Below are 12052 nucleotides of genomic sequence, written 5' to 3'. Positions count from 1 at the left end.
ATGAGAATTAGACCTGCTCCCAGATCTCAAGAGGCTCACAATGTAAGCCGTAGCTGGGGAGCACAGAGTGGTGACGGATGGTTAATGAAAGAGGAGCGAGAGGACAATGACAGTGATAAATACAAAGAGAACAAAAGAGCTCCGTGGCTAGGGGAACAGATTTGAAGCTCTCCACAGCATAGAGTCCGACAAAACAAGTTTGGTTAGTTGTTTTTGGGTGCAAGTTGCTTATGATCTTAAGACGACAGGATCGTGGACAAGGACTGGCTAACCAAACTCCATTTAGATGCCCACTTAAATGTCCCACGCCGTCAGACCCACGTTCACACAAGAATACACATCGAGAAACCTACAAAACTACGAATCGAGAAGAGTGGCTGGGTTAGGTTGGGTTTGTGATGCAACTGGGATTAATGGAGTCTGTGTGTGTGGGTTGGTTTCATTCTGTTTAGTCAATGTTCAAATCTCCATTTATTCAGTTTATAAACATCCGAGAGGCTTATGAGCTTAGGGGCCCCAAAGAGGCTGATAATTTTCCTAGCCTACATACTGGTAGGATAAATACGGATGGGCTTCAATTAACAGGATCCCCTAAGATTTTGGGTCTGATCCCTTGGGCATGACAGTGGGAGGGGCCCCCTAGGGAATGACCCCTTGGTTGGTTTTAAGGGAGTGAATCCGGTGCCTATTTTAGGCCATTTAGCCAGTTGAGAACGGGTGGATGTTCATGGTTTGGGGAACACTTGAGGTCTATCCCACCTCCGCTAGACTGTATGCTCCTCAAAGGGAGGGATCGTCATGTCTACTAAGCCGTCTTGCACTCTCTCAAAGGCTTAGTACAGTGCTCTGCACAAAGTAGGTGTTCAATAGGTGTTCTGGGAGTCCCAAGGACCCGTGTTCTAACCCCGGCTCCACCACTTGTCTGCCGGGTGACCGTGGGCAAGTCGCTTCACTTCTCCGAGCCTCAGTTACCTTGTCAATGAGATGGGGATTGAGACTGTGAGTCTCATGTGGGGTCAACCTGGTTAGCTTGATCTACCTCAGTGCTTAGTAAGGTGCCTGATGCATAGTAAGTGCTTAAGAAGTACCAAAGAAAGAAAAAGAATGGGGAGGGTGTTCCAGATAGAAGAGAGGGCCTAAAAAAGAGGCTGACAACAAGAGAAATGAGAGGAAGGCCCAAATTGGTGTGAGAGGAGTGGAGAGTAAGGGCTCAGTTGTAGTGAGAGAGGAGTGAGAGAGAGGATAGGCAGTGGGCAGAGTGAGCCTTTCAAAACCAAAACTCAGGAGTTTCGTGCAGGACCTTGCCTCACTTGTTATTAAGTGCCGTCGTTTCCAATTCATAGGGACTCCATGGATATAATTTCTTCAGAGCGCCCTAATCTGCCATAATCTGCAACCTTTAAGACAAGCAGCGTGGCTCAGTGGAAAAAGCCCGGGCTTTGGAGTCAGAGGTCATGGATTCAAATCCCAGCTCTGCCACTTGTCAGCTGTGGGACTTTGGGCAAGTCACTTCACTTCTCTGGGCCTCAGTTCCCTCATCTGTAAAATGGGGATAATAGTAATAATAATGATGACATTTATTGAGCGCTTACTATGTGCAAAGCACTGTTCTAAGCGCTGGGGAGGTTACAAGGTGATCAGGTTGTTCCACAGGGGGCTCACAGTCTGAATCCCCATTTTACAGATGAGGGAACTGAGGCACAGAGAAGTTAAGTGACTTGCCCAAAGTCACACTGCGGACAATTGGTGGAGTCGGAAGACTAAGAACCCCCCATGGGACAACCTGATCACCTTGTATCCCCCTAGTGCTTAGAACAGTGCTTTGCACAAAGTAAGCGCTTAACAAATATAATCATTATTATTATTTCTAATGGTTCTTCTGTTATTGTTGTTATGGTCGCTATCCATCTAGCTGCTGGTCTGCCTCTTCCACGTTTTCCCTGGACTTTTCCTAGCATTACAGTCTTCTCCAGAGAATTAGTCCTCCTGATGATGTGTCCAAATCACCTTCCTGCTCTCCTACAACTCAGCCCACTCACTTCCCTCCTCTAATGCCAACCTTCTCACTGCACCTCAATCTCGTCTGTCTCACTGCTGACCTCTTGCCCAAGTCCCGTCTCTGGCCTGGAATGCCCTCCATCTTCACATCCGATGGACAATGACTCTCGCCACCTTCACAGCCTTACTGAAGGCCCATCTCCTCCAAGAGGCCTTCCCTGACTAAGACCTCCTTTCCTCTTCTCCCACTCCCCTCTGTTCCCCTGACTTGCTCTCTGTATGCATCGTCCCTCCACCCAACCCCACAGCTCTTTTGTCCTTACCTGTTATTTATTAATGTCTGTCTCCCCCTCTAGACTGTAAGCTCCTTGTAGGCAGGGAATATGTCTATTTGTTGTTATATTGTACTCTCCCAAGCCTTTAGTACAGTGCCCAGCACACAGGAAGTGCTCAATAAATACAAAGGATCAACCACAAAGAGTCTATAATCAAAGAATTGAAAACCATCCAGGCCATCAAGAAGGACTTAGTATAGTGTCCTGTGCACAGTAAGCACTCAATAAATATACAAAGAGTCAGCAGCAAAGAGTCTATAACCAAAGAGTCGAAAACCATCCAGGCCAAAGAGAACTTAATTCAGTGCCCCCCACACAGTAAGTGCTCAATAAATTCCACTGATAGATCAGTCCATCAGTTCCCCCAGGCTCCCCACTGCCATCGTTGTGGAAGCAGCATGGCCTAGTGGATAGAGCACGGAGCTGGGAATCAGAAGGACCTGGGTTCTAATCCTGGTTCTGCCACGTCTGCTTGTGACCTTCATTCATTCATTTGTATTTATTGAGCATTTACTGTGTGCAGAGTGCTGTACTAAGTGCTTGAGAGAGTACAATACAACAATAAACAGACACATTCCCTCCCCACAATGAGATTACAGTCTTGGGGGGGAGACAGATATTAACATGACTAAATATTAAATTAATATAAAGTTCTGGTGCCGCTGCCTACATCCGGCAGCATAGAGCAATGACCTGAGAGTCAGAAAGTCATGGGTTCTAATCCTGCTCTGCCACTTGTCTGCTGTGTGACCTTGGGTGAGTCACTGACTTCTCCTGGCTTCAGTTACCTCATTTGTAAAATGGGGATTGTGACTGTGAGCCCATGAAGGACGGGGACTGTGTCCAAGCCGAACTGCTTGTATACACTCCAGTGCTCAGTACAGTGAATGGCACAGGGTAAGCGCTTAACAAACACCGTAGGTATTAATTATCATCATCTGGCAGAGAGCGGGCTCTTCGGAAACATTTTCCACATCTGCCAGTACGGCCGTTTCCCTTGTCCTTTTTTTTAAACCGAGCTACTTTTGCCACCTAGACCTGTCCCCTCTGTTACCACCCAACCAATCCAAATTTGAAGGTGCAAGATGAGGGGAGCCATGCCTTTGACAACTCACTCACTCCCTCTTCCAGTTAGCTTGGCCTCCACACAATTCTCTCATGGTTTCATGGACAGTCACAATCTTGCCTTCAAAGAGCCACGTGAAAGATGCAAAGAACCTATCTGCTTTTGCTTTCCATCTCTTTATTATGGGGGTGCCTCCTGTCTTGCAAGGTACCGGGCAGATAGGAAGCTTTTTTTTGTCTCCCCAAAACAGACAGATCTGTTGTTTGGTCTGAACTGAGTTCAAAGACTTCTCGAGAAAGGATGAAGAGGCAGAACCACTTCAGATTAAAGCAAGTGAGAGGATGCTCTCTGCCTCAGTTGTATTTTGTTTGCTTTCTCTTTCTGCCTTTGCCTTTTGGCTTTTGCTGCTGTTTATTTCTGTTTTTGAACATCCTGTGTTGGTGCCACAAAGGGGTCATTGTAAAGCCTAAAAGCTCTGTCCACTGCCTTACTGTGTACATTGGTTTGGGGGACTGACTCCCTGATTGTGAGTCGCCGGGAGGAGCGGGGCCGGGGTGGTGTGTGTGTGTGTCTGTGTGTGTGTGTGTGATTGTCCCTCGCCCCCTGGCATCCGGGGGTGGTGTGAGCCCGTCTCTATTTGGTGCCGCCAAGCGCTTAGTACAGTGCCCTGCACACGGTAAGCGCTCAATAAATATGAATGAATGAATGCCCACTGTTGGGTAGGGACCATCTCGTCTCTCCCCCTTTTAGACTGTGAGCCCACTGTTGGGTAGGGACTGTCTCTATCTGTTGCCAATTTGTACTGCCCAAGCGCTTAGTACAGTGCTCTGCACACAGTAAGCGCTCAATAAATACGATTGATGATGATTATTTTCCCTGGAACGCCAAGAAAGATTCCCACACACACTTGCTCCTTAATAACAATAATGATAATAATAATACTTATTAAGCACTTACTATGTGCTAAGTACCAGAGTAGGAACAAAAAAATCAGAATGGACACAGTCTCTGTCCAACCTGGAGCTTACAGTCTTAAGAGGAAGGGGGAGCAGCTTTTTTATTTCCATTTTACAGATGAGGAAACTAAGGCACAGAGAGGTTAAATGACTTGCCCAGGGTCATATAGGAGGCAAATGGCAGAGGCGAGATTAGAATCCAGGTCTTCTGACTTCCAGGTTGGGTTCCTTCCTCTAAGCTAACCTTTCTCTGGAATCCTGGACACAGGTTGCCAAATGTTCAGATGTCCTCTAGATTGTAAACTCATTGTGGTCAGGGAACGTGTCTGTTATATTGTTGTTTGTACTCTCCTAAGCACTTAGTACAGTGCCCTGCACAAAGGAAGCACTCAATAAATATGACTGATCGATTGATTGCCAGGCACTGTATTAAGATCTGGGATAATTACAAGATAATCCAGTTGGTCACAGTCCCAGTCCTGCATGGGGCTCACAGTCTAGGTAGGCGGGAGTATCCATTCATTCAATCATATTTATTGAGCAGTGTGTGCAAAGTACTGTACTAAGCACTTGAGTACAATAGAACAATAAACAGACACAATCCCTGCCTACAATTAGCTTACAGTCTAGAGGAGCAGGAGTAATCCCCATTTTCCAGATGAGGCAACTGAGGCTCAGAGAAGTGAAGTGACTTGCCCACAGTCACACAACAGACAAGTGGCAGAGCTGGGATTAGAACCCAGGTCCTCCGATTCCCAGGCCTGGGCTCTTTTCACTAGGCCACGCTGTTACTCTTTGGATCTTAGGGATACTGGGTTCCTGATCCCCTTTCTCCCTCCCGCTGCCTCCCATCCCCCCACAGTCCAGCTCTGGTTGTCACTTCCCTTCGGGGCTGGGGGAGAGGTTGTGGTGGGGGCGGTGGGTAGACATCCTGCCAGCCTCCAGCTGATGACAGCGTTCCCGGTTCACTCCTCAGCCAGCATTCCTGGGCTGCCTGAAGCGCCTTCTGCTTTCTGAGTCAGAGGGGAATTCCTCATTTCCTTCAGTTCTGCCCACTTCTGGGGCTGGGGAATCCCTTTTCTTGTCACGCTTGATGAAATACAGTCCCACTCTAGACTGTAAGCTCCTTGTAATAATAATAATAAATAATGATGATGATGGCATTTGTTAAGCGCTTACTATGTGCCAAGCACTGTTCTAAGCACTGGGGGGACACACAAGGTAATTAGGTTGTCCCACGTGGGGCTCACAGCCTTCTTTCAAAGATGTTAAGAAAATTAGGAAATCCTCCAGTGTTTACTGGCTTTACCTCCCATCTCCTTGTCTTTGATGAGAATCTCCAGTTTCAGAAGACGCCAAGGGACATCAGGATCATCTCCCATTCCTGTCAACGTGGCTTCAAACTCTCCTTCAACTCGAAACCTTACCCTGCCATTGGCTGAAGGCAGGGAATGTGTCTGTTTATTGTTGTATTGTAATAATAATAATAATAATGGCATTTATTAAGCACTTACTATGTGCAAAGCACTGTTCTAAGCACTGGGGAGGTTACAAAGTGATCAGGTTGTCCCATGGGGGGCTCACAGTCTTAATCCCCATTTTACAGATGAGGTAACTGAGGCACAGAGAAGTTAAGTGACTTGCCCAAAGTCACACAGCTGACAATTGGCGGAGCCGGAATTTGAACCCATGACCACTGACTCCAAAGCCCGTGCTCTTTCCACTGAGCCACGCTGCTTCTCTACTCTCCCAAGGGCTTAGTAATAATAATAATAATAATAATAATAATAACAATGATGCTATTTGTTAAGCACTTACTATGTGACAAGCACTGTTCTAAGCGCTGGGGTAGATACAAGGTAATCAGGTTGTCCCAAGTGGGACTCACAGTCTTAATCCCCATTTTACAGGTGAGGTAACTGAGGCCCAGAGAAGTTAAGTGCCTTGCCCAAGGTCACACAGCAGACAAGTGGCAGAACTGGGGTTAGAACCCACGTCCTCTGATTCTGAAGCCTAAGCACTTTCCACTAAGCCACGCTGTATACGGTAAGCGCTCAATAAATGTGACTGACTGAATGACTGAGCTCTGGCAAACTCTCATTCCTCCTACCCACCTCACCCTTCCCAGAACCTCCCCCCAGAACCCCTTGCACATCTGTAAAATGCAACAGAGTTGGTAGACATGTTCCCTGCCCACAAGGAGCTTGCATTATACTCAAGCTCTTAGTACAATGCTCTGCGCACAGTTAGCACTCGGTAAATACCATTCATTGGTTGATTGGTTGATTGGTCATGTTGCCAACTTGTATTTCCCAAGCGCTTAGTACAGTGCTTTGCACACAGTAAGCGCTCAATACGATTGATTGATTGATTGATGAACGGGATGTCTCTCCTGGGTGTTGAGCTTGCTTTAGGGCATTCTGGGGCGGGGTGGGGGAGCTTGCCCTGAAAAGCAATCAGTCCATCAACAGTATTTATTGAGCACTTACTGGGAGCACAGCACTGTACTAAGCGCTTGGGAGAGCACAGTACAACAGAGTTGGCGGACACGCTCCCCGCCTGCAACGAGCTGACAGTCTAGAAGGGGAGACAGCTGTGAAAATATATTGCAGCTAAGGATGGAGGGTGTGAGACCTTGGAACCCTGAGATCTTGGGGTGAACCCTAGCTTCCTCCAGACTAGGGGTAACTCAGGGACTGGCCTTCCACGGCCATAAATAAACGGAGCACTGACTTTTCTAACACCAACACTACATTTCTGCCTTGTTCTGCTGTGTGAGGTGGGGCACCTACTACGGCCCTTGGATCTTTTATCATTGCGAAGTGTCTTAAGATTAATCACGACAGCTATTCAATCAATAGTATTTATCGAGCACCGGCTGTCTAGAGCACTGTTGTGCGTGCCAGGAGAGTAGAGTTGGTTCAAATCAGCCAGGGCTTTTTTAAAACAAATTTTCATTTGGCCTTTGTGTTATCACCATTCTAGCAGCTGGCTTGGAGTTTCTTTCCCAAGTGTGTGTGGAAAGGAGGTTTAGCCGTCAGATAATGCCATGTCAAAGTTCTCACTTCCTGTTGGAATTTAGTCGCCCCCTCAGCTGTCAGGGTGACAGGAAGCTTGTCTGGCTAGTTGTTCACAGGCTTCGACTTCAGCTTCAAGAGCTCAATTGCTGGAAGTGGGATGGTTGGATGGGCCTCAACTCTGACTTAGTTGAAACCATCGAGAATCGGAGGGTCCCTTGTTCTTTGTCGTTTATGGTGCTCTGCACGCAGTAAGCGCTCAATAAATATCATTGGGGATCAGTCAATCGATGGTATTTATCAATCATATTTATTGAATGCTTACTTCATGCAGAGCACTGTACTAAGTGCTTGGGAGAGTACACTGTAACAGAGGTGGTAGACACATTCCCTGTGGTAGATACAAACTAATCAGTTTGGACACAGTCCCTATCCCACACGGGGCTCAGAGTCTTAATTCCCATTTTTACAGATTAGGGAACTGAGGCCCAGAGAAGTGAAGTGACATGCCCAAAGTCACATAGCTGACACGTAGCGGAGCTGGGATTACCCTTAATCCTTCAGACTATCAGGTTTGTGCTTTACCCACTAAGCCACACTGCTTCTCCTCCTCTTTACTCTTTTACCGTCTCTTCTTTTTCCTCTCTCCCTCCTCCTTCTCCTCCTCTTTTTTATATTTGTGAAGCCCTTACTATGTGCCAGGCACCATACTAAGTGCTGGCTTAGATACAAGATAATCAAGTTGGATGCAGTCCATGTCCCACATGGGGCTCAGAGCCTTATTCTCCGTTTTATAGATGAGGTAACTGAGGCACAAAGAAATTAAGCGACTTGCCTAAAGTCACACACCAGATAAGTGGTGGAGCTGGGATTAGGACCTAGGTCCTTCTGACTCCCACGTTCTCTATTAGACCATGTTGCTTCTCTTCCTCCTCCTCCCACTCTTCATCCTCCTCTTCCTGCTCCTCCCCCTCCTTCTTCCTCCTTATCTTCCTCTCCCCCTCCTTCCTTTACTCTTCATTTTCCTCCTCCTCCTCTCTCCCTCCTTTTTCTCCTCCTCTTCATTCTCCTCCTCCTCTTCCCATTCTTCTTCCTTTTCTTCCTGCTTCTCCTTCTTCCTCCATTGCCTTCCTCCTTTTCTTGATCCTTCACCTCCTCCTTTTCTACCTTCTCTTCCTCATTCTCCACCTCCCCCATCTCCTCCTCCTCCTGAAGTGGCTGGTGACCAGGAGCTCAACAGAGCTCAAAGAAGAAGACTTAGGAAAATTAAGGCCAGCTCCCAGAGTCAGAAGCTGGCTAGGCCATTTCTGGCCTTGGAAAAGAGCATGCCCTCAAACCCAGGTTTGAGTCGCAGCTCTGTCCTGGTCTGCTGCGAGACTTTGGGGAAGTCACTTAACCTTTTCTGTCTCTCAGTTTCCTCGTCAGTAGAATGAGGAGGGGGTAGCTGTTTTCCCTTCCTCTTGGATCATGAAACCCGTGTGGGACAGAGACTGTGTCTCACCTGATTAGGTTGACTCTTCTCCAGCTCTGGGCACATTGCAAGGATTTAATAATTATCCCCATTCTCCTGCTTTGAAGACTTTTGCAAAGCTCAGTCTGGCTGGGCCTGTCTGAGCACTTCCCAGCTCTAGTTAGTTAATTTCCATGGAAATTCCTCGACCTCAGGTCAAATGATCCCAACATGCAGTCAATCAGTGGTATTTACTGAATGCTGACTGTGCGGAACACTGTACTAAGCACTTGGGAGAGTACAGTACAATATAATTTTTTTTAACTGTATTTGTTAAGCACTTAACTATGGGTCAGGCACTACACTAAGCACTGGGGTAGATACAAGCCAATCAGGTTGGACACAGAGCTATCACTGCTAGACTGTCAGCTATCCCACATGGGGTTCACAGTCTTAATACCCTTTTTACAGATGAGGGAACTGAGGCCCAGAGAAGTTAAGTGATTTGCCCAAGAGTATACATCAGACAAGTGGCAGAGCTGGGATTAGAACCCAGACCCTCTGGCTCCCAGGTCTGGGCTCTTTCCCCTAGGCCATGCTGCTTCTCATGCTATATTCCATTCTGTTCCAAGCTATTACTTGTATTACGCCACTTCTAGCTTTAGCTTTCCTTCTGTTAAAAAAAAATGTGTCATTGTGTCTTCCCCTAAAGATTATAATCCCCTTGAGGGCAGAGACTGTGTCTTTAACCTGTATTGTACTCACCCTCATGCTTAGTACAGTGCTCAGCAAGCAGTAGGTACACGATAAATGCTCCTGATTCAGTTAAATGCCTGTTTAAATTTTTAGATCTTTTTAGATATTTCCCCAGCTTAGTTTAAACCTATGTGCGTGTATGAGGCCCTCCAGGAGCATTTAATTTCTGCAGCCTTCAGCCCCAAACCAGAGCTAAAATCACTGGGGCAAATAATAATTATAATAATTTTGGTATTTGTTAAACACTTACTATGTACAAAGCACTGTTCTAAGCGCTGGGGAGGATACAAGGTGATCAGGTTGTCCCATGTGTGACTCACAATCTTAATACCCATTTTACAGATGAGGGAACTGAGGCACAGAGAAGTTAAGTGACTTGCCCAAAGTCACACAGCTGACAAGCGGCAGAGCCAGGATTTGAACCTGTGAATCCATTTGTTAAGCACTTACTCTGTATAAACGCTGGGGTGGCGTACCTGGAACATAGTGCTTTAACAAATACCATAATCCTCTGGACTGTACACATCTTGTGGGCAGGGAATATGTCTGTTTATTGTTGTATTGTAATCTCCTAAGTGCTTAGGACAGCGCTCTGCACACAGTAAGTGCTCCATAAATACAATTAAATGAATGAATGTATGACACAGGTTGATCAGATCAGACCCAGTCTAGCCTACTAAGGGGGAAGGGAGAAACAAATATTTTATCCCCATTTTACAGATGAGGAAGAGGAGGCCCAGAAAAGTCAAGTGACTGAAGCTAAGTGACTTCCCTGAAGTCACAGAGCAGGCAAGTGGCAGCACCAGGATTAGAACCCAGGTCCCCTGGGCTCTAGCCACTGAGATGCCCTGCTCCTGCCGCTCGTCTCCTATGAAGGAGTAGGCGAGTGCCGGAACGCCTTCCCTGGCTCCCTCAGTACTCAGTGTCAGTCCCCCCCGCAGTCTGAAGCTCAGAAACACTTCTGGCCTGGCAGGGGAGGGTGTTGGGGGAGGTGGGAGGTGTCCCAGAATTCCCAGCTGCTGCTTGCCCCCCTCCCCAATTTCCTCCAATGCTTACATCAAGCCGGATGGCCAGCGATGAACAGAGAGGAAGGAAGTCACAAACAACACCAACAATCCAACAAGAACGTTGCTGGAAAGACTGGAAAGACTGGGAAGAGAGAGAGAGAGAGAGAGAGAGAGAGAGAGAGAGAGAGAGAGAGAGAGAGAGAGAGAGAGAGAGAGAGAGAGAGAGAGAGAGAGAGAGAGAGAGAGAGAGTTTGTGTGTGTGCTCAGAAGTAGTTGTGTGTGAGAGTGTGTGTATATCTGTGTGTGTTGGAGGGCATGCCGTGAGTGTGTGAGTTTCTTGAGCTTAGAGGACAAACGCCGTGTCTGCTTTGTAGAAGGCCTCCGGTGGTTCGTTATGGGCAGGGAATGTGATGGGTAATTCTGTTGTGCTCTCCCAATTGCTTAGTACAGTGCTCTGCACATAGTAAACACTCAATAAATACCATTGATTGACTGACTGATTGATTGAAAGGATTGGAGTGAGAAGAGAGAGAAAGCCGGAGGTTGATAGGCGTCTGGAAAATCTGCATCCCTCACTTCACCAGGATAGAGCTGTATGTTGATTTTCTATTTCATTACTTTCTTTTTCTATCATTTCTATCTCTGCCTATACTCTCTTAGGCACAGTATCTCTGATAGTATAGGTCTACTTCTCTCCTCCACTGGATTGCAGACTCTCTGAGGACAGGGACCATGTCTTCACAATAACAGTGGTGCTTGCTAAGCACTTATAATAATAATAATGATGGCATTTATTAAGTGCTATGTGCAAAGCACTGTTCTAAGCACTGGGGAGGTTACAAGGTGATCAGGTTGCCCCACGGGGGACTCACAGTCTTAATCCCCATTTTACAGATGAGGTAACTGAGGCACAGAGAAGTTAAGTGACTTGCCCAAAGTCACACAGCTGACAATTGGCGGAGCCTGGATTTGAACCCATGACCTCTGACTCCAAAGTCCGTGCTCTTTCCACTGAGCCACGCTGCTTCTCGTTCTTATTATGCGCCAAGCACTGTACAAAATGCTGAAATGGCTATAATTCACTCAGATCAACACAGTATCACCTATCTTTGACTCTCTAAGGGGGAGGGAGAATAGGAAATTGATCCCTAATTTAAAGATGAGGAAACTGAGGCCCAGAGAAGATAAGTGATTTGTTCAAGTTCACACAGAAGACAAACGGCAGAGCTGGAATTAGACTTTAAATTATACTGTACTCTCCCAGGAACTTAGTACAGGCTCTGCACCCAGTAAGTGCTCAATAAATACTACTGCTTGATTGTCTTAAATATCCAATTCCTGCATAGACTGTAAACCCCTTGTGGTCAGGGCTTGGGTCTACCAACTCTGCTTAAGCACTAAGTACAGTGCTCTGCACACAGTAAGTGCTCAATAAATACGATTGAATGAACTCTGTTGGTTTGTACT

This window comes from Tachyglossus aculeatus, chromosome 18 (genome assembly GCF_015852505.1).
Source record: "Tachyglossus aculeatus isolate mTacAcu1 chromosome 18, mTacAcu1.pri, whole genome shotgun sequence".
Taxonomy (NCBI): Eukaryota; Metazoa; Chordata; class Mammalia; order Monotremata; family Tachyglossidae; genus Tachyglossus; species Tachyglossus aculeatus.
Note: the sequence above shows the minus strand (reverse complement) of the source record.